This window comes from Harpia harpyja, chromosome 5 (genome assembly GCF_026419915.1).
Source record: "Harpia harpyja isolate bHarHar1 chromosome 5, bHarHar1 primary haplotype, whole genome shotgun sequence".
NCBI classification, from domain to species: Eukaryota; Metazoa; Chordata; class Aves; order Accipitriformes; family Accipitridae; genus Harpia; species Harpia harpyja.
In genome coordinates, this window is record NC_068944.1 from 72,763,318 (window position 1) to 72,782,301 (window position 18,984).

The following is an 18,984-nucleotide window of genomic DNA, read 5'->3' on the forward strand; positions in this document are numbered from 1 at the left end:
TAATCGTTAGCACATTGGTGCTACAGAAAAATGTCTACAGGAACACACGAATTTTCCTGTGAAAGTCAGGCTGCCTGCTTATTTGGCTGAGAGTAAAGCGAAGAAAACTTCCATTTCTAGATAAAATACTGTGTATGAGGTCAGACTTTTTCCCCTCCCCCTCCATCTCTTGAGATGTGTTGGCAGCTGGGAAGATAATGTGTGTCACTGCAATATCTGCAACATTATCAGAGAGAGCAAGGGAATGGTCACATCCCCATCATGGTAATAATCTGAATCTATTCCGAAGGCATCAGCATCTTCACCCAGTCTCTGCCTGAATGACAGCTCAGAGTCTGCAAAGGCATCACAAGCTATCCTGGTACACTATGAGCAGTCAAGGAGGTTGACAGCTGTTTATAAAAATCAGCATAGCTACCTGCTTTTTCCAAACTAGTTTTCAATCATTTTTATATTTATGTACGTGCATGTATAATATCTATGTGGTAGCCTGATGTGTTCTGTACAAATTAAATCTCTTTTTTTTAATAGAAAATCTGTCCATCAAGGATGAGGTCCCAATGTGCTAGCTACCATGTAAATATTCACTAAGAAGATGACAGAGTCACAGTAAGGAGAGAAAATAAAAGGTAGGGGAAAAGTTACTATCCCTAAGGGGAAGAAGTAGGGAATTATTAGATGAATATTGTAGGACTGAGGAGATCAAAATAAAGTAGGAAGTCTGTGACAGGGCTCGGGAAAGTCTGAACTTCTTTTGTGCTTGCTTTTCTTAGGCCAAAGTTTATAAGACACATTTAAGCATATGCTTTATTTAAGCATGTGATAATTTTCTTTGAAGCCCTTTACTGAAATTTCAGTCAGTCAGCCTTTTGATGTTGCAGATTACAACTGCTCACATGCTCAGGGTGCTGATATTCTGTTCACATTTTAAACGTCAGTTGTTCATATCGGAAAGCGGTATCAGACAAGGCGCAGGGGTGACTCTAAAGGCATAAACCAAGGAGTATTAAAGGTCAAAGCTGAAGCAAATTTCCAAAACTATTAAGGGAATCATCCTTTGCTTAGCTTCTAGAATGCCACAGACAGCTATCTATATGTCTTTTTCTTTTTTTTACATCTTTGGGGTAAAGTAAGCCAGTGTGAGAGAAGTGACCTGTACTGAAGATTAGTTTACACACAGCTCAGGTGCTTGGGTCCATAAGCATGACTTAAACACATGCATGCTTGGCACAGGATAAACTCTGTGCAATAGGCTACATCTTCATTATGAAACAGAGGTTTGCCTCTGAGCTCTTTAGCCCAAATCCTGAGTAATGTCTCAGGAAAAACTTGAGCATCAAGCACAGGTTTTAGGGCGTACAAGACAGAAATTATCTACAGTGCATTCAAACAGCTGCTCTGTTAGTTCAGTGAAGGGAATAAGGCCCCAAAACTCTTCTCAGAAGGTGAATATGGACAGTTAGAGAGCATTAAACACTTTGAAATGGGGTCCACAAGGAACATTAGACTAAGCATAAACTCTCAGAGTAAGTGGAAAGAATAGTTGAACTTAAAGTCAAGAAAGCCCTCTTTGCTCTAAAGCTTAGACTGTTACAGTCCAAGCACTCACTTGAACTCCTTGTATAGTCCCTTGAAGATTAGACTTCAGCTATGGTTGATGTGGCTTCCCTTACCGCTGGCTAGGTACTGTTTCCACCAGCAGATTGGCTTCTCTTGTTGAAGCTGGTTTACATTTTCTGGGTTATTTAAAGATTACTTGAGAAAAAAGACTGAGTAGACATGAAAATCTTGGAAGAACAGAAATGGTAGAAAATTGCATGAACTGCTTCGGAAAGGAGGAGACAGCTGAGCAAGGAATTTAAGGTGGTCAAGTTCACCATCAAGATTAGTTAACAAAGTTAATTACTTTCTCATAGGAATAACTACTATGTATTCAGGACTACTTAAAGTATTTTCTGACTATAACCTGGAAAGAGATGTGTAGACAAAGAAACAGATGCCATATCTCAAACTTTGGTGATGTTAGAGGAATATTCTCTCTTCTCTGTCTGAATTTACTTACTTCAGTAAATGATTTTACATTAACACTATATAATGAACTAAGACACTTATCTGTTTTTTTAAGAACCAAAATTCAAAAGGAACCAAACAATTTTCCCCATTATCCTGAGGTTATTTATTCATTTCCAGGTGACCAGCTTTTGGCCAGTAAAATGTCTCAGACAATCCCAGTTTTGTTACTTGAACATACATGCAGATATACATTGTTAGTACTGAGTTTCCTGCCCTAGGTTACTCAGCATCATAACTTCCATATGTAACTCATGCAGTATGTGGCAATGAACAAAGAAATGCATGCCACTTATGGCTATAGATAGGATTGACTTGAGAAATGCAAGTCACTTTCTTCTTTAAGGAAATATAAACCCACTATTTTGAATTTCCTGAAAACTGGAGTTACCATCAAAATGTAAGACATTATAAACTCTTGTTTTTCTTTATCTCCTTGTTGAAACTGGTCTGTTTTGCCTGACATGCCTGACAGAGACAAGGACAGAGAGTTTCCACTTGAATACCACAACCACTAAGCTCTAAAATAATGGAGTACATTTCTCTAAGGCTATTAAAGCAAAATACTGCAGTTCAGCTAAGAGGAAGAGGAAAATCATCATTCTCAAATACACTGTACCTGCATAGGACATTTTGCAAATACTACAGTGCTGAAAATTGTCAAAAGAAGCATATAAAACTCTTCACATACATCAGCTGAATGTTTCAACCAATGGACTATTGAATACAGTAGGATATACCCTATCTACTGCTTCTTCCTTCTTTCTTTTTTTTTAATTACAGGCAAGGAGACACTTGATTAGATATTTAATTTAAAAAAAAAAATCTTGGTTGTGAATCTAAAGTGGAAGAAGTTGGTATTTCCCTGAAAGAGGCAAATATTCACCATGTGCATTTTATAAAGCATGTCCTCAAGACTGGAAAATGTGGACTTTACTATCCGGCTAGAAACCACAGATTTAAGCAGGAGGAAAGAGTCAGTGCAGGTTTTATAAAGGGAAATTATGCCTCACTATCGTACTGGAGCTCTATGACAGTGTTCAACAAGAAGACCTAACACACTAGATATTGGGATTTTCAGAAATCCTTTGAACAGTGAAATTGTGAAGTTACAGACAAGAACTTTCTAGTAGTCAAATCCTGTGTGCCCAGACTTCACACAACTAAGCAAGCAATACAGTGGCAGATAAGCTTCATAAAGTTAGAGGTCAGATAGTTCGTAGTGGGAAGATACTCCTATTACAGCTGTTCACATAAGTGTGCGTTACAGGGTCAGACTCTTGCTTCCAGATAAACTCAAGTTAATCAAGTAGCCTGATCTTTTCTGAAATGCAGGAGAGCATGAAATATATGTCTTCTTTTGGCATGCAGTCCAGCAGTTCACTCTGGCCTGTTGTCATCAACAGTGTGGATACAGAGTTCAGCACTGTTTTAGTTGATTATTTTGTACATCTGTGTACTTTTCTAAAGGCTTATTTTCTTAACTATTGTATTGGGTGTCCATGCCCAGGCACCGGCAGCGGGGCTGCAGGGCGGCCTGTGTGAGGAGAGGCCGGGGCTGCCCCGTGCCGGACACAGCCGGTTCCAGCCGGTCCCAGCCGGCTCCAACGGCCCCACCGCAGGACACAGCTGAGCCCCTCAGCCAAGCTGGGGGAAAACAGGTTCCAGAAAGGGCCGAAGGCGGCACAGGCAGAGGAGGAGGAGGAGGAAGCCGAGGAGGGAGCAGCGAGGAGGAGGAGGAGGGCGGGAGGTGGTGCAGGCCCGCAGCAGGGATCCCCTGCAGCCCCGGAGAGACCCCGCTGGAGCAGAGACCCACCCTGCAGCCCGGGGAGGGCCCCACGCCGCAGCAGGGGGATATTTCCTGCAGGAGCTGCGGCCGTGGAGAGCCCGGGCGGGAGCAGGTTGTCCCTGAAGGACTGCAGCCCGGGGAAGGGCCCGCGCTGGAGCAGGGAGACGTGTGAGGAGGGAGGAGCGGCCGAGAGGGGCTGGGGGGGACGGACCGCAACCCCCGGCCCCAGCCCCTGCGCCGCCCCTCGGGGGGACACGAGTCGGGAGGGAAGGGGTGAAGGTGGAAATGGGAAAAATGAGGGGGAAGGTGTTTTAATTTTGTTTTTTTTTCTCACTAGCCAAATCTATTTTGTCTTTTTGTTTCCCACTACCCATTTTATTTGTTTATTTAATTGTTTGTTTGTTTATCGGAAGGAGTGAAGGAGTAGAACCTGTGATAAAAAAGGGGTGGCAGCAATGTCTTGTTTTAATATTTTGTTTGTTTGTTTATTTGTTTCTCACTATCGAAATGTATTTTAATTGGCAGTGTCCTGGTTTTGGCTGGGATGGAGTTAATTTTCTTTCTAGTAGCCAGTATAATGTTATGTTTTGGATTAAGTATGAGAAGAATGTTGATAACACACTGATGTTTTCAGTTGTTGCTAAGTAATGTTTAGATTAAGTCGAGGATTTTTCAGTTTCTCATGCCCAGCCAGCAAGAAGGCTGGAGGGGCACAAACAGTTGGGAGTGGACACAGCTAGGACAGCTGACCCAAAGTGGTCAAAAGGGATATTCCATACCATGTGACGTCATGCCTAGTATGTAAACTGGGGGGAGTTGGCCTGGGGGGATGGCTGCTCAGGAACTAACTGGGCATTGGTTGGCAAGTGGTGAGCAATTGCGTTGTGCATCACTTGTTTTGTATATTCCAATCCTTTTATTATTGTTGTCATTTTATAATTTTTATTATTATCATTATTATTTTCTTCCTTTCTGTTCTATTAAACTGTTCTTATCTCAGCCCATGAGTTTTACCTTTTTCCTTCCAATTCTCTCCCCCATCCCACTGCGTGGGGGGAGTGAGCGAGCAGCTGCACAGTGCTTAGTTGCTGGCTGGGGTTAATCCACAACAGGCAGTAAATTAAATTACTTTCCACAAAGTCGAGTCTGGTTTGCATATGACGGTAACGATTAAGCAAGCTACCTGTCTTGTTCTCAACCCATGAGCTTTTCCATCCTCTTTTCTTCCTCTGTCCTGTTGGTGGGAGGCGTGAGCGGCTGGGTGGACATTTGGCAGCTGCCCAAAGCTAACACACCATGATTACCTACTAGTGTAGGGAAATGGGAGGTTGGGGAGCTCCTGGTGACAATGGGAGAAGATTCTGTTCACTTTGATAAGTGGATGTTCCTTTCCCTTTTTCAAGATAACTGTTACAGTAGTGGTATCAAAGTTATATGTTATTTAGTCACTGGGAATTCCTGCAGAGAATTGAATCCAATATTTTTTTCCCTTTCCCAAGTACATTAACTTTTCCCAGCTTACTTGGACATGGAAACACTTTCTAATAATTGGTTTCAACAGAACTGTCTAGCCATGCTGAACACTAATGATAAAGCGTCTTAGTTTTCTAGCCCTAAGCATGAATTTAAAATCACTGTTGCTATGGATGAAGTTTAACATTGAACAGGGTATCACTGAAGAAAATTGATTGTATTAAATTTTCCTGTTTCACGGGTGAACCATTTTATAGTCAGGCAGTAATTCTTGAGAGATAGGTTGTTAATAACACGTAGGATGAATCTCTTGTTTGCTTTATTGTATATACAATCTCCTGCAATGGCAAAGTATCAGAAATATTTGCAAATGGTGCAGACTAGTGTAGATGAGATGGATGACAAATAACTTGCTTTTGCAGGGTTTTGCACACAGACACACACGGACACAAACACACACACACACACGTTCACATGCATCCAGGAACACTCAGGCTAAAATCTGACATTCCCAAGAGATCAAGGAACTTGATTTTATGTTACTAATTACCATTATGAGAAATCACAGCATCATGGAAGATAATAAGTAACATTTATTATTCTGTTTCTTTTTTAGAGTGTGTTGGTGTTTTGTTTTGTTTTGTTTTAATGGCTGTGTCAGAAGATAAAGAAATGTGTCATTGTATGTTTTTGGAGGGTACTGATTTTACTGGTGCCTTTGGTATGGATAAAAGGAAAAAAAGTGAATGATGTAGTCCAATGTGTAAACCACAGGAAGAGGGCTCAACGTACTATGTTGTCTTAACATAACAGTGAGTTGCTTTGTGTGCTCAAGTAAACTGTGTTGCCTCTCACTCCTTATCTGCTCATTCTGGAATTCTGCCTTGAGTATTGGAGCCTAGTGGCTAAATGCACTGCAATACAAATAATTAGTAGACAGAAAGTAAATATATCTTCAGAATTAAAAAAAAAAAAAAATAGTAAGAAATGACAAAACAATAGTTGCTCTTTTGGTCTCTGGTAAGCTTCTGAATATACCCAGAAACAGGCAGCCTGAATAAAGATCTTCTGTATTTTTGAAGTATAACTGACATAATTATATGGTTTGCAATTCATACCTATGATCTCTCAGTGGCTAGTTCACTGTGGATGTTGCAATATTTGAAAAGAGGGTCTAGAACTGCTTATGTCAGTAGAGGGAAATGAACCCTCTTTGTCTTTATTCCTTCCTGATTCTGTTACTGTCTTCAGTGCAAAGTGATGATCTGAATCAAGTTAAGAAACAGGACATGAATGTCTCCTAGAATGGAAATCATTTATACCAGTTTTGGCTGGGATAGAGTTAATTTTCTTCATAACAGCTCATATGGTGCTGTGTTTTGGATTTGTGTTGATAACACAGTGATGTTTTCATTACTGCTGAGCAGTGCTTACGCAGAGCCAAGGACTTTCCTGCTTCTCACCCCACCCCACCAGCGAGTAGGCTGGGGGGGCACAAGAAGTTGGGAGGGGACACAGCCGGGACAGCTGACCCCAGCTGACCAAAGGGATATTCCAGACCATATGGTGTCATGTTCAGTATATAACGCTGGGGGAAGAAGAAGGAAGGAGGGGATGTTCAGAGTGATGGCATTTGTATTCCCAAGTAACCGTTATATGTGTTAAAGCCCTGCTTTCCTGGAGGTGGCTGAACACCTGCCTGCCAATGGGAAGCAGTAAATATATTCCTTATCTTGCTTTGCTTGTGCATGCAATTTTTGCTTTACCTATTAAACTGTCTTTATGCCAACCCACGAGTTTTCTCACTTTTACTCTTCCGATTCTCTTCCCCATCCCACTGGGAGGGAGTGAACGAGTGGCTGCGTGGGGCTTAGCTGCCGGCTGGAGTTAAAACACATCATCGTGTCACAGTTTGACAGCTCCACTGAGCTGATCACCCTAGGCTGTCCTTGTAGTAATTGGAGAAATATGGACATGAATTTTAGGAAGAACTGAACTGCACCTTTAACAGGGCCAAATTTCTGTCAAATGGATATAAGGAGATCCTAAGTAACTTGGATATAAATATATAGACCTGTAATGGAGACAACTCATTTGATGAAATTCATCCAAGTAGTACAGGAGCAGTGAAGGCTCCTTAATCACTAGGCTATAAAATTATCATCTTTAAGATCAATGCATGCTTAATATCCTATTCCAAATCAAACAGCTTCAAAAGGTGAGACTGTGAGATTTATTCCAGATCACTCTAAGGTGGTCAGGGCATTCTCGTAGCAGATAAGGTACCTGGGTTCTAACACAAATAATATCTATTTGAATACACGAATTTCAAGTGAAGGAAACCCCTTTTCCTGTAAAACTGTTATCTCAGTGTTACGGCCACTTCCATAGTGGGTGAACACTATATAACAGACAAGGAGAGGCTTCATAATCAGATCTTTTACAGTTCATTCTGTGACAGTACAAGGCTGCATTTTAGGATGGTAGTTAATGCCTCCTCAGTTGCTGTGTGAGATAAAGTGCTATCAGCTATGAGTCCTGTGCTTCCATTGCAGATATTGTGAACTGAATGGCTTCATGTATTAGTTTTGAAGCAAAATATTTTGTATAGTCTGATAATGAAATGAAAACAACATGAGAGAGAAACAGACTGATAAAAGCTATGAAATGCCTCAGAAATATCAATTGATTAATTTTTATTCTTGGCCTAATTGCCAAACCATTTATTCAACTTGATACTCTATTGTCAGGGTCCTGAGCAGGCTCCAGCCTCCTGGGAGTTTAGGTGGCTGAGTTAAGGATTTAGCTGGCTGAGGCCAAGGACCGTGTCCTGAGAAGACCAGTTGTGAGGTAAGCTGAAGGGCTGGTTAGAGCTGATTGTAAGCTAATCCCTTACTACAGGCTCCTGCCTGTGCAGCACTTACGTCTATGCCTGGTCTTCTGCCTCCCCAGTCCTGACCTGGACCTCCTGCCTGGGCTTTCTGGCTTGACCTGACCCATCTCATGGCTATAGACTTGCACATCCCTGGACTGTGTCTGACCCTGCCCACTGTCTCCAGACCTGATCCTGACCCTGACTTGCTGCCCCACACCTGGGCTTCATGTGAGTGAGGTCCATGCTCCCACTCACCTTGCTGCTGTGCTTGGCTCCTGGCTGCTCATCCCTTGTGGAACAGCCAGACATCACTGCTCCCAGACATAAAGCACAATTCAGCATGAGAATATAAAGCAGCTTGTGGGTCACCCTGCCAATTTGCATCCAGATCTCAACATAACATTACATATGATGCTCTGTAATGAGGGATGTTCTTCACTTAAGTCTTGACTTACTTAAACTGAAAACTTTACATTCACTTTGCCTCTTGAGACATGCTGTCCTGTAGACTGTTAGTTTTATTTTCCATCATGTAGGTTGGTTTTGTTGGTGGGGTTTTTTTTAGGTGAAGCACCAATGATTGCCTTACATAAAGTTGGTACCAAGACTCTTTTGATTCTTTTATGTATTTTAAATTCCATCAGAAGAAAATATGTCCTTTCATAAATATTGAGGAGGCATCGTAGAATACTGTATTCATCTTGCCTGTAAAAGACCTGGTTAAAGATCTGTCTGTCACAATATGTAGACAGTAGATACAAATGATCTCACACCAGCATGTTTGACATTTTTTGAAAAGAAGTATGTCAATTGACTATATAAAGCATCATTAGGATCAAATTCATTTAAAACACTCACTGCAAAACTTTTCTGGAAGATGAGTGGTGGGTCAAAGACTGTAATTCAACTTCAAATCTTCTGACATTTTTATGTGGGACCTGGTTTACCAGTACTTCACAGCAAGCTGCCAATCACCAAACTGTACTTTGCAATGAAAACATGTTGGATTGATGAAGTGAATCTGTTTAGGGACTTCTATGAAATGATGCAAAAAATGAAAAGAGGAATTATGATGATGATGGGCAGGCAAGGTTGGCTCATGAATATCTGTGCAGTTCTCTGAGAGTTTGATAACGGCAAAGCTAGAGAAGTTGAGATTAAGTGAACATACTGCACTTGGCAAAGACCAGCATTAGGAAATAGGCTCAAATACTTCTAAAAGCATATTTGGAACTTTTTTTTTTTTTTTTCAAAATGTTTACAGGTTCACAGACTGAAAATGTTGAAAATGCTGTCCAAATGAAGAGTTGAAAACAGGGACTAGATTTCCTCCTTTTCAGTCTATTAAACCATGTTCTGTTCATTGAATTACTCCTCAGTTCCCTACTTCCAGCTGGGAGGGTTTGCAAATCTGGAGATAAAGTGCAGTACGACTTTAGAAAGACCTAAGTGGGTAGGTAGTTTAAAGTCCTTTAGTAACTCTCTTCCCTCTCCTACTAAATTTGTTCCTGGCTTGATGTAATATATAGCTGGCTTTCTAGTTTTGCTCCCAGTAGAAATGTAAATGTGACTCAGAATTACCACTTTATAGGCCATTTTTTTCCAGCTGCAGAGTAGATAAAGTGATGGACACCTTATCTCTAGAGATGGTCTCTCCTAGAAGAGAACTGGACATACTAGCAACACTGTCAGGGCTCAAAAGCTTTTTTCATCTCTTTTCAACAGGAAAATTACAATTCTGGCAAACTATATTGAATGAGAATTTCAGCTGACATATATTTTTGCCCCCCTTGAAGGGAAATAGATGACAAAAAAATATGATCTTTAGAAAATGGTCCTGAATTACAAGCTCAAGAAAAAAACATAAAAATCTTCTGGCTGAAAGTTAAATTCTCATCTCAGTTTCATACGTTCAATTTCTCTGAGGTGGACTTTGAGAGCAAATTATGTAACTCCTCCAGTTTTCACTTCTTCATTTAGAAAGACGTAAGAGGTTTACATTTTCAGAAGTGATTAATGATTTTAAGTAATCAGTCTGAGGGACTCAGTTTTCCAAATGTGACAGTGAGCATCCCTTTGGAAAGCAAAAACATGCCAGAAGTGACCAGCCAAAAATGAAGGTACCTAGAAATGACTACTTGCATGTTAAAGTTTAGACCATTGGAGTCATAAAATTATAAAAGTTTAGCAACAATTCTACTTTAGTGATCATTTGCACAGTCTAGTCATTTACATCAGCGTGGTGTAAATTAACAGCTAGTAATGGCCAGGAGTAGCAGCCGCCATCCCCCACTCCCACAAAGGGCAACCCACAGGAGCGCGGTGACCAGGAGTGTGGTGACCAGAGTGGGCAAATAGGGCATGGCGTGGCAGTTCGCATGGGAGCGCCTCTTCGAAGGAGGGGCATTCCACTGGCCGAGTAGAGAGACTTGAAGTCCACATAACCTGGCAACCAGGCACTGTTCTGTGACCATCTGCGCAGGCCAAGGGCACTCATCCTACCTGACCCTCAAGACAGACTGGTGGGCGCTCGGCTGAAAGCAAAGGCTGCAGGTCCTGCTGGTGGGTCTGCACCATCTACCCCAGCCGTGGCCAATGCCTCCACCCAGACGGAGCTGCTGAAGGGAGAGGCTGCAGTGCTGGCCTCAGACCGCAAGAAGGGCCTGGACCTTTCTCCTGGGGCAGGGACAGGCAGCGGACCTGCCTGCAAAAGGTGTCCCCAGGTGGAGGACCTCCTGCAGCAGGTAGCTGAGCTGCAGGAGGTGGTGAGAAGGCTGCATAACATCAAGGAGGCTGAGAAGGAGTTCGATGGCTGACTCCAAGCAAAGTCTGCAGGAGACCCACAGTCCACAGCCAAACAGCCAAAAACTCCCCCACTGGCACACATGGAAGGGAGGGGGGCCAATAATGCAGAAGAGTGGAAGCTTGCAACAGTAAGGACCACCAGGAGGAAGAGACTTCCCCCAAAGCCTGAGGTGCCCTTGCAGAACCACTTCACTGCTCTGCAGACTGAAAAAGAAAGACCCATCACATCAGGAGAGATGCTGGAGCTGACTTAGGCAGCCCGATCTGCTCCCTGTATAACAGCCAGCACAACTAAGAAACGGCAACGGGTGATAGTAGTAGGTGACTCTCTTCCGAGAGGTACAGGGGCATCCATCTGCAAACCTGACGCACTGTCTGGAGAGGTGGGCTGCATACCGGGGGCTTGTATCAGGAATGTCACCGAGAGACTACCAAGCTTCGTACAGTCCACCAACTATTATCCCTGCTATTGTTTCACATGGGCACCAGCGATCCAGCCAGGAGCAGTCTGAGGAGTCTCAAGAAGGATTACAGAGCTCTGGGAGCGGTGGTAAGGGACTCTGGACCTCAGGTAGTTTTTTCATCAGTCCTTCCCAGTCAAAGGGAAGGGGTTTGAAAGGGCCAGTCAAATTTGGCAAATCAAAAAATGGTTACAGGACTGGTGCCACAGCTGGGGGTTCGGCTACTTAGACCACGGGACTCACTTTGAGAAATCTGGTCTATTGGGGACTGACGGGGTCCATCTGTCAGGGAAGGGGAAGGGCATCTTCAGTCATCGGCTTGCCAAGCTGGTGAAGAGGGCTTTAAACAAAAGTTGCCAGGGGAGGGGAACCTCAATCCATCCTACTCCTACCATTTTGATGCCAGTGCCAGCAATAGATGCCGAGAGCCTGGAGAGGGATCACCGGTCAGCAGAAGAGCAGCACAAAGGAATGCCAGCCACTCCAGCCAGTAAGCCAGCTTCAATTTATATGCCTTTCTGCAAATGCATGTAGCATGGGGAATAAACAAGACGAGTTAGAGATGTGCAAATGCCTGCAGGGCTATGACCTTATTGGCATCATGGAGACGCGGTGGGATGGCTCCTATTGGCTGGACTGTTGGAATGGAAAGGCACAGGCTCTTTAGGAAGGTCAGGCAGGGGAGATAGAAGGAGGTGTCACCCTCTATATCAATGACCAGCTGGGGTGCATTGAGCTCCACCTGGGGATGGATGAAGAGCTGACTGAGAGCTTATGGGTCAGGATTAAAGGGAGGGCAGGGACAGGTGACGTTATAGTGGGGGTCTGCTACAGGCCACTTGACCAGGAAGACCAAGCAGATTAGGACCTCTATAGACAGATAGGAGCAACCTCACATTCACAAGCCGTGGTCCTCATGGGGGACTTCAACTACCCTGTTACCTGTTGGAGGGACAGCACAGCAGGGCATAAGCAATCCAGGAAGTTCCTGGAATGTGTTGATGACAACTTCCTTCTACAAGTGATAGAAGACCCAGTGAGGAAAGGCGCTATGCTGGACATTGTTCTCACCAACAAGGAGGGGCTGGTGAGGAATGTGAAGCTCAGGGGCAGCCTTGGCTACAGTGACCATGAAGTGGTGGAGTTCAAGATCCTTAAGGCAGCAAGGAGGGCACACAGCAATCTTGATACCCTGGACTTCAGGAGAGCAGACTTTGGCCTCTTCAGGGATCTGCTTGGTAGAGTGCCATGGGATAAAGCCCTGGAGGGAACAGGGGCCCAAGAAAGCTGGTTAATATTCAAGGGTCACCTCTTCCAAGCTCAGGAGCAATGCATCCCAACAAAGAGGAAGTCAGGCAAAAACGCCAGGGTGCCTGCATGGATGAACAAGGAGCTCCTGGACAAACTCAAACACAAAAAGGAAGCCTACAGAAGGTGGAAACAAGGACAGCTAGCCTGGGAGCAATACAGAGAAATTGTTGGAGCAGCCAGGAATCAGGTTAGGAAAGCTAAAGCCCTGATAGAATTAAATCTGACCAGGGATGTCAAGGGCAACAAGAAAAGCTTCTATAGGTATGTCGGTGATAAAATGAAGACTAGGGAAAATGTGGGCCCTCTCTGGAAAGAAACAAGAGAACTGGTTACCTGGGATATGGACAAGGCTGAGGTACTCAAAGACTCTTTTGCCTCAGCCTTCACTGGCAAGTGTTCCAGCCACTCTGACCAAGTCGCAGAAGGCAAAGGCAGGGACTGGGAGAATGAAGAACTGCCTACTGTAGGAGAAGATCAGGTTCGAGACCATCTAGGGAACCTGAAGGTGCACAAGTCCATGGGACCTGATGAGATGCATCCGTGGGTCCTGAGGGAACGGGCGGATGAACTGGCTAAGCAACTATCCATCGTATTTGAGAAGACGTGGCAGTCTGGGGAAGTTCCCGTTGACTAGAAAAGGGGAAACATAACCCCCATTTTTAAAAAAGGGAAAAAAGGAAGACCCAAGGAACCACAGGCCAGTCAGTCTCACCTCTGTGCCTGGCAAGATCATGGAGCAGATTCTCCTTGAAACTATGCTAGGGCACGTGGAAAATAAGGTGACTGGTGACAGCCAACATGGCTTCATTAAGAGCAAATCATGCCTGACAAATTTGGTGGCCTTCTACAACGGGGTTACAGCATTGGTGGATAAGAGAAGAGCAGTGGATGTCATCTACATGACATCCTTGTCTCTAAATTGGAGAGACATGACCTTGATGGACGGACCACTCAGTAGATAAGGAATTGGCTGGATGGTTGCACTCAAAGATTTGCGGTCAATGCCTCGATGTCCAAGTGGAGACCACTGACAAGTGGTGTTCCTCAGGGGTCGGCGACATGCACAGTAGGATTGAGTGCACCCTCAGCAAGTTTGCCGATGACACCAAGCTGTGTGGTGCAGTCAACACGCTGGAGGGAAAGGAGGCCATCCAGAAGGACCTTGACAGGCTTGAGAGGAGGGCCCATGTGAACCTCATGAAGTTCAACAAGGCCAAGGGCAAGGTCCTGCACCTGGGTCAGGGCAATCCCAAGCACAAATACAGGCTGGGAGGAGAATGGATTGAGAGCAGCCCTGTGGAGAAGGACTTGGTGGTGTTAGTTGATGAGAAGCTCAACATGAGCCAGCAATGTGTGCTTGCAGCCCAGAAAGCCAACCATATCCTGGGCTGCATCAAAAGAACCATGACAAGCAGGTCAAGGGAGGTGATTCTCCCCCTCTACTCCACTCTCATGAGACCCCACCTGGAGGACCGTGTTCACCTCTGGGGCCCCTGACATAAGAAGGACATGGACCTGTTGGACCAAGTCCAGAGGAGGGCCATGAAGATGATCAGAGGGCTGGAGCACCTCTCCTATGAAGACAGGCTGAGACAGTTGGAGTTGTTCAGCCTGGAGAAGAGAAGGCTCTGGGGAGACCTTCTAGCAGCCTTCCAGTACCTAAAGGGGCCTACAAGAAAGCTGGAGAAGGACTTTTTACAAGGGCGTGTAGTGATAGGACAAGGGGTAATGGCTTTAAACTGAAAGAGGGTAGATTGAGATTAGACGTAAGGAAGAAGGTTTACTGTGAGGGTGGTGAGGCACCGGAACCAATTGCCCAGAGAGGTTGTGGATGCCCCCTCCCTGGAATTGTTCAAGACAAAGTTGGATGGGGCTTTGAGCAACCTGGTCTAGTGGAAGGTGTCCCTGCCCATGGGCGGTGGGGGTTGGAACTAGATGATCTTTGAGGTTCCTTCCAACCCAAACCATTCTATGATTCTATGATTGTATGAAACAGCTTCATTTTGATTCAGCAGAATTAACAGCGTGTTTAAATGTCCTAAAATGCTCTTGTTCAGAAGGTCATGGAAAGAGAGGAGGAAAAAATTCAGATTTTGTAGTCTATAAAACTGTTTCTTATCTTAAGCTTTTTCATAGCTACATTTTTGCTATCTCTTGTGCATTGATTTTGCAGCAGATCTAGTGGGAATATGCAAAGTGAGATGAGTGAAGTTGGGCAGAGGAGACGCCATTTCACTGGCTCTTTTCAGTTCTCATTTTTGGTTTCACTTTGCATCTGAAAAAGAAGAAACTTTCTGAGCCAAACAGGATTTTGTCAAAAACGTGGGTTTGGGTTCTAGTTCATTGTACTTCAGTCTGAATCACACAGGCAGGGTCTTGGAGCCAAACCTTTCTGTCCCAGTTAAGCACCTGATCACCCTGCCTGCTTCAGTCCTTACTTACCTGATACATCTTTCTCCTGCACAGTGTACAGAAAGATGAATACACATATCTGTGCCTGAGCATATATATATATATATTTATACATATAAATAGGTATATTTTTCCCTGGAAGCTTTGTGGAAACTAAAGCAGTGAATGAGTAACAACAGAATTATTTCTGCTACTGTTAGTAACAGATAAACCCTAGCAGCTTAAAAAGTAGAAGGACAAAAAAAAAGTACTTTTGTTTTTAATATTTTCTTTATTTAAAATTATATTTTGCAATTTTGGAGGTTCATAATATCAGCAAGTTTTTTTCTCAGTGCATATGGATTCCCCACATCCACATCAGCTCAACTATAGATAATGTCAGCTCCAAGTAAAAGACTGTGTCACATCTTAATGGATGATGGGTGTTCGTGTTTTCCTCACCTTTCAGTTGTTCCATGGCAATTTGGCCTGCCAGGGAAGAAGTATTACAAAACTTAAAAATTCTAAATGGGACATGTTACTACAGTACATCTCCACAGCCATACAGGCAACACTCTGCTGTACACTGCCTCTTGTTAGAAAATAAATGAAGTCCAAGGTCTTGCATGTTCTCTTCAAAGTATTCCAGCACTTGGCTTAGGATACTTAAGGAAAAAAACCTCACCTAAATCTTCGAGATGAAGCATCTGTTTGACAGTTTCTGTCCCTCGGCACAGGGGAGCTGTCTGCAGGTACAGGAGAGCAAATGGGAGAAAAATGGAATATTTTCAGGGGGCAGTCCAAGGCTGTGAAGTAATTCACTTCAGAATCTTGGAACTGTCATAAGTGTCACCACTTCTCACTCTAAGTGCTTTCTTTAACAATACCTAGCAAGTCACATCATTTCAGGTACTTCTCTCTCAGCGTGGTTAAGAGAAAAATCAACAGTTGAGAGTTGTTAGTCTTATTTAAAACACTGTGGAAAACCTTTGGATACTAGAAGGATGGTCTGAAATAGACTAGACTAGACTAGACTAGAACTTGAAAAGTTTAACTGAATATATGGAAAGGGTACTATCTCACATGCAGGAACATAAACATTCTATTTATTGTATTTAATAACCTTATACCTGAAGGCGAAGCATGCACTGACAGCACTCAATGATGGGTGAATTCATGAATATTTTTCAGTATTTTCTTGTGTTCTTCAGTCTGTCCATGTGCAGCCACCTGTAATCACATGCCTTATTCTCACATTACAATTTCTTTACAGTGAGATTGCATTTGTTGTGGTGCTTGTACAACACCCAGTTTAATAAGCTTTTGTTTCTGCAGTGGAATTACTCAGTCCTACCACAGCACAAGTTTTGTGGCTGCTAAAAGCTGTCAACCCATATTTTGTGTTCTTTGACCGTAACATATAAAAGGCATAGAGTTGAACTAGGTCGGTATAGAGTTCAGTAGTGTGACCTGTTCAGATCTAAAACATTTACCTCCTCCCATCTGAAATAAATGTGGACTGCCTCCTTATGTAGCTCCAGCACTGTCTCTGTCTGTTAACAAGTACAAGAATCATTGCCTTGTTTCCTGCCTACTTCTTCAGTGTTTGTTTCAGAGCTTTTTTTCATGTTTTCTCTCTGACTAATGAGCCACCCTTTTCCTATTCATTTGCCAGAGTGCATTTCTAGCTTGTTTTCTTCACTTTAAACACAAAATTACTTATGGCAGTGAGAATTTTTTTTTATATAATTCTATTACAATTTCCTTGTACATGGACACAGACATTTCAGCTTTCTGCTCTCACTGACAGCTCAGAAATGGCTAACAATGCAAGTGTGCCGAAGAGGAAAAGAGGGGGAGGCACTTTAGAGGCACTTGGCTTGCCGCTTGACTTTTTATTCGGTTTATCCGATGTTTGTTGCTGTGCCAGATAGGTGTCAGATTCAAGAAAACTAAACTTATCTAAGAGTGAAAAGCATTTTTATGAGCAATTTTTTTGTTTGTCCTCAACACCACAACACTGCTCTGCTCTCACTGTCTAAAAAAAAAAAAGGAAGAAAGAAAATTCCTTATCAAATCCCAAACTTTACACTCAATAAACTTATTTCCTGGAGAAAAACTGAGGAAATAAATATAGTGTTGAGAGTGGGCATGTTGTTTTCTGTGCTTACACTGCCCTTCTCCATCTGTAAGGTAAGCTCCACTGCTGAGGCACAACAGTAGCATAGAAAGGATGAAACAGCCACTCTGCTAACTCCTGTACCCAATCCTTCCTACGACTAGTACAATAGTGAAGCACAAAGAACTCATAATAGATTGTAGTGAAGCAAGCATGAAAAAGATAGAGGAATACAGCTCTAATGGAAGAGGTGCAGGTACTAAGGCTAGTCATGTAGTGGTAGAGAGAGAAGACAATGTAAGACAAATTATAGAAGTACTTTGTGTAGGAGCAAAGCAGTGTGCTTGTCATGCCTTCTTTAACTGTTGTTTTCCTGTGTTTGCACGAGGAATGTTTTGCTTTCTGTGCTTTACTCAGAACAAATAATACCAAAAAAGAACACAGTTGTATCCTAAGCAAGTTTACGAAGTATATGCAATCGTGGGAGGCTTAGCTGCATAACAACTGCTGCAGGTGCTCTCGAATAGTTGTATTTGGGTTTTGGCGAGATGTGGATTGGGTACAAATGTAGCTGGCAAATGAAAATATGTTATAAATCATTTTCCATTGTGCATGATCCCTTTTTTAACAGGAGCTGCATATTAACTATTCTCTGATATATAAAGATAGTTGCCATAAGTTATCATGTGTAGTGCTCACCTGTCTGTAAATCACACATTACAATCCTCCCCCTCTATTCCACACCGAAGAAATGGAAAACTGGCCTGAAAATTTCTTATGCCCAGAGACTATCATGAAGCCCACCTGCAAGCTGCTGTGACACTGCCGTCTTATAGAGAAGATACTAATCGGAGTGACCCAGGAGGGGAGAGACTGCTTGGGAAGCATATGTCCTTGTGTTTCTTCTCCAGGCCTCAAAATTTACTGGGCTGTTACTAATACTATTTCACACTGAAAAAAACCCCAAAACCAAACAAACAGAAAAACCACAAAACAAAACCATAACACGTTCTTAAGCTATTTTTCATGGAAAGTAGTCTGCAGGGGACAAAAAAAAAAAAAAAGAAAAAAAGACAAGACGTTATGAAGGCTTATACAACAATCAGCTAACTCATTATAATGAAATCAGATTTGTTTGCACACATTGCCATTATTACTCCCAGCAAAAAAAGAGTTTCTCCGTCAAGGGCACATTGGCAACTTTGGGCAAGAATTCTGTTCAGCTGAGCCACTCCATATTTCTGAAAAATTTTAAAGACTACTGTATTGGCAATCATTAAGGCAACAGACACCCACTTAGAGACTAATGAGCTGGGATGTGAGTTTTGTCCCACAAAGCTAAGCACGACAAATGTAGCCTCAGGAGATGAAGCAGGAAGTGTGAAAGACATGACAAATGTCAGTCTGGTATTTTTTTCATTCTCCAAGCAAATGAAAAGGATGTGTTTAGCATTTCTAGGTTCTGTTTAACATGAACAGTTTCAGCATTCTCTCTGCAAAGAAAGCAGCCTTAGCTCTATGGGTCTGCTTCTGGAAGGGGAATGCCCTGAAACTGATGAACAGTTTTATTATGAAATATTACGAGTGATAAAATGAAGAAAAGTAGGACTTTTGTCCATTGTAAATTCACCTAGAAATTCTTTCTTTTAATTGTTCAATGGGTGGTAAAAAAGAAAAAATCATAAAGTCA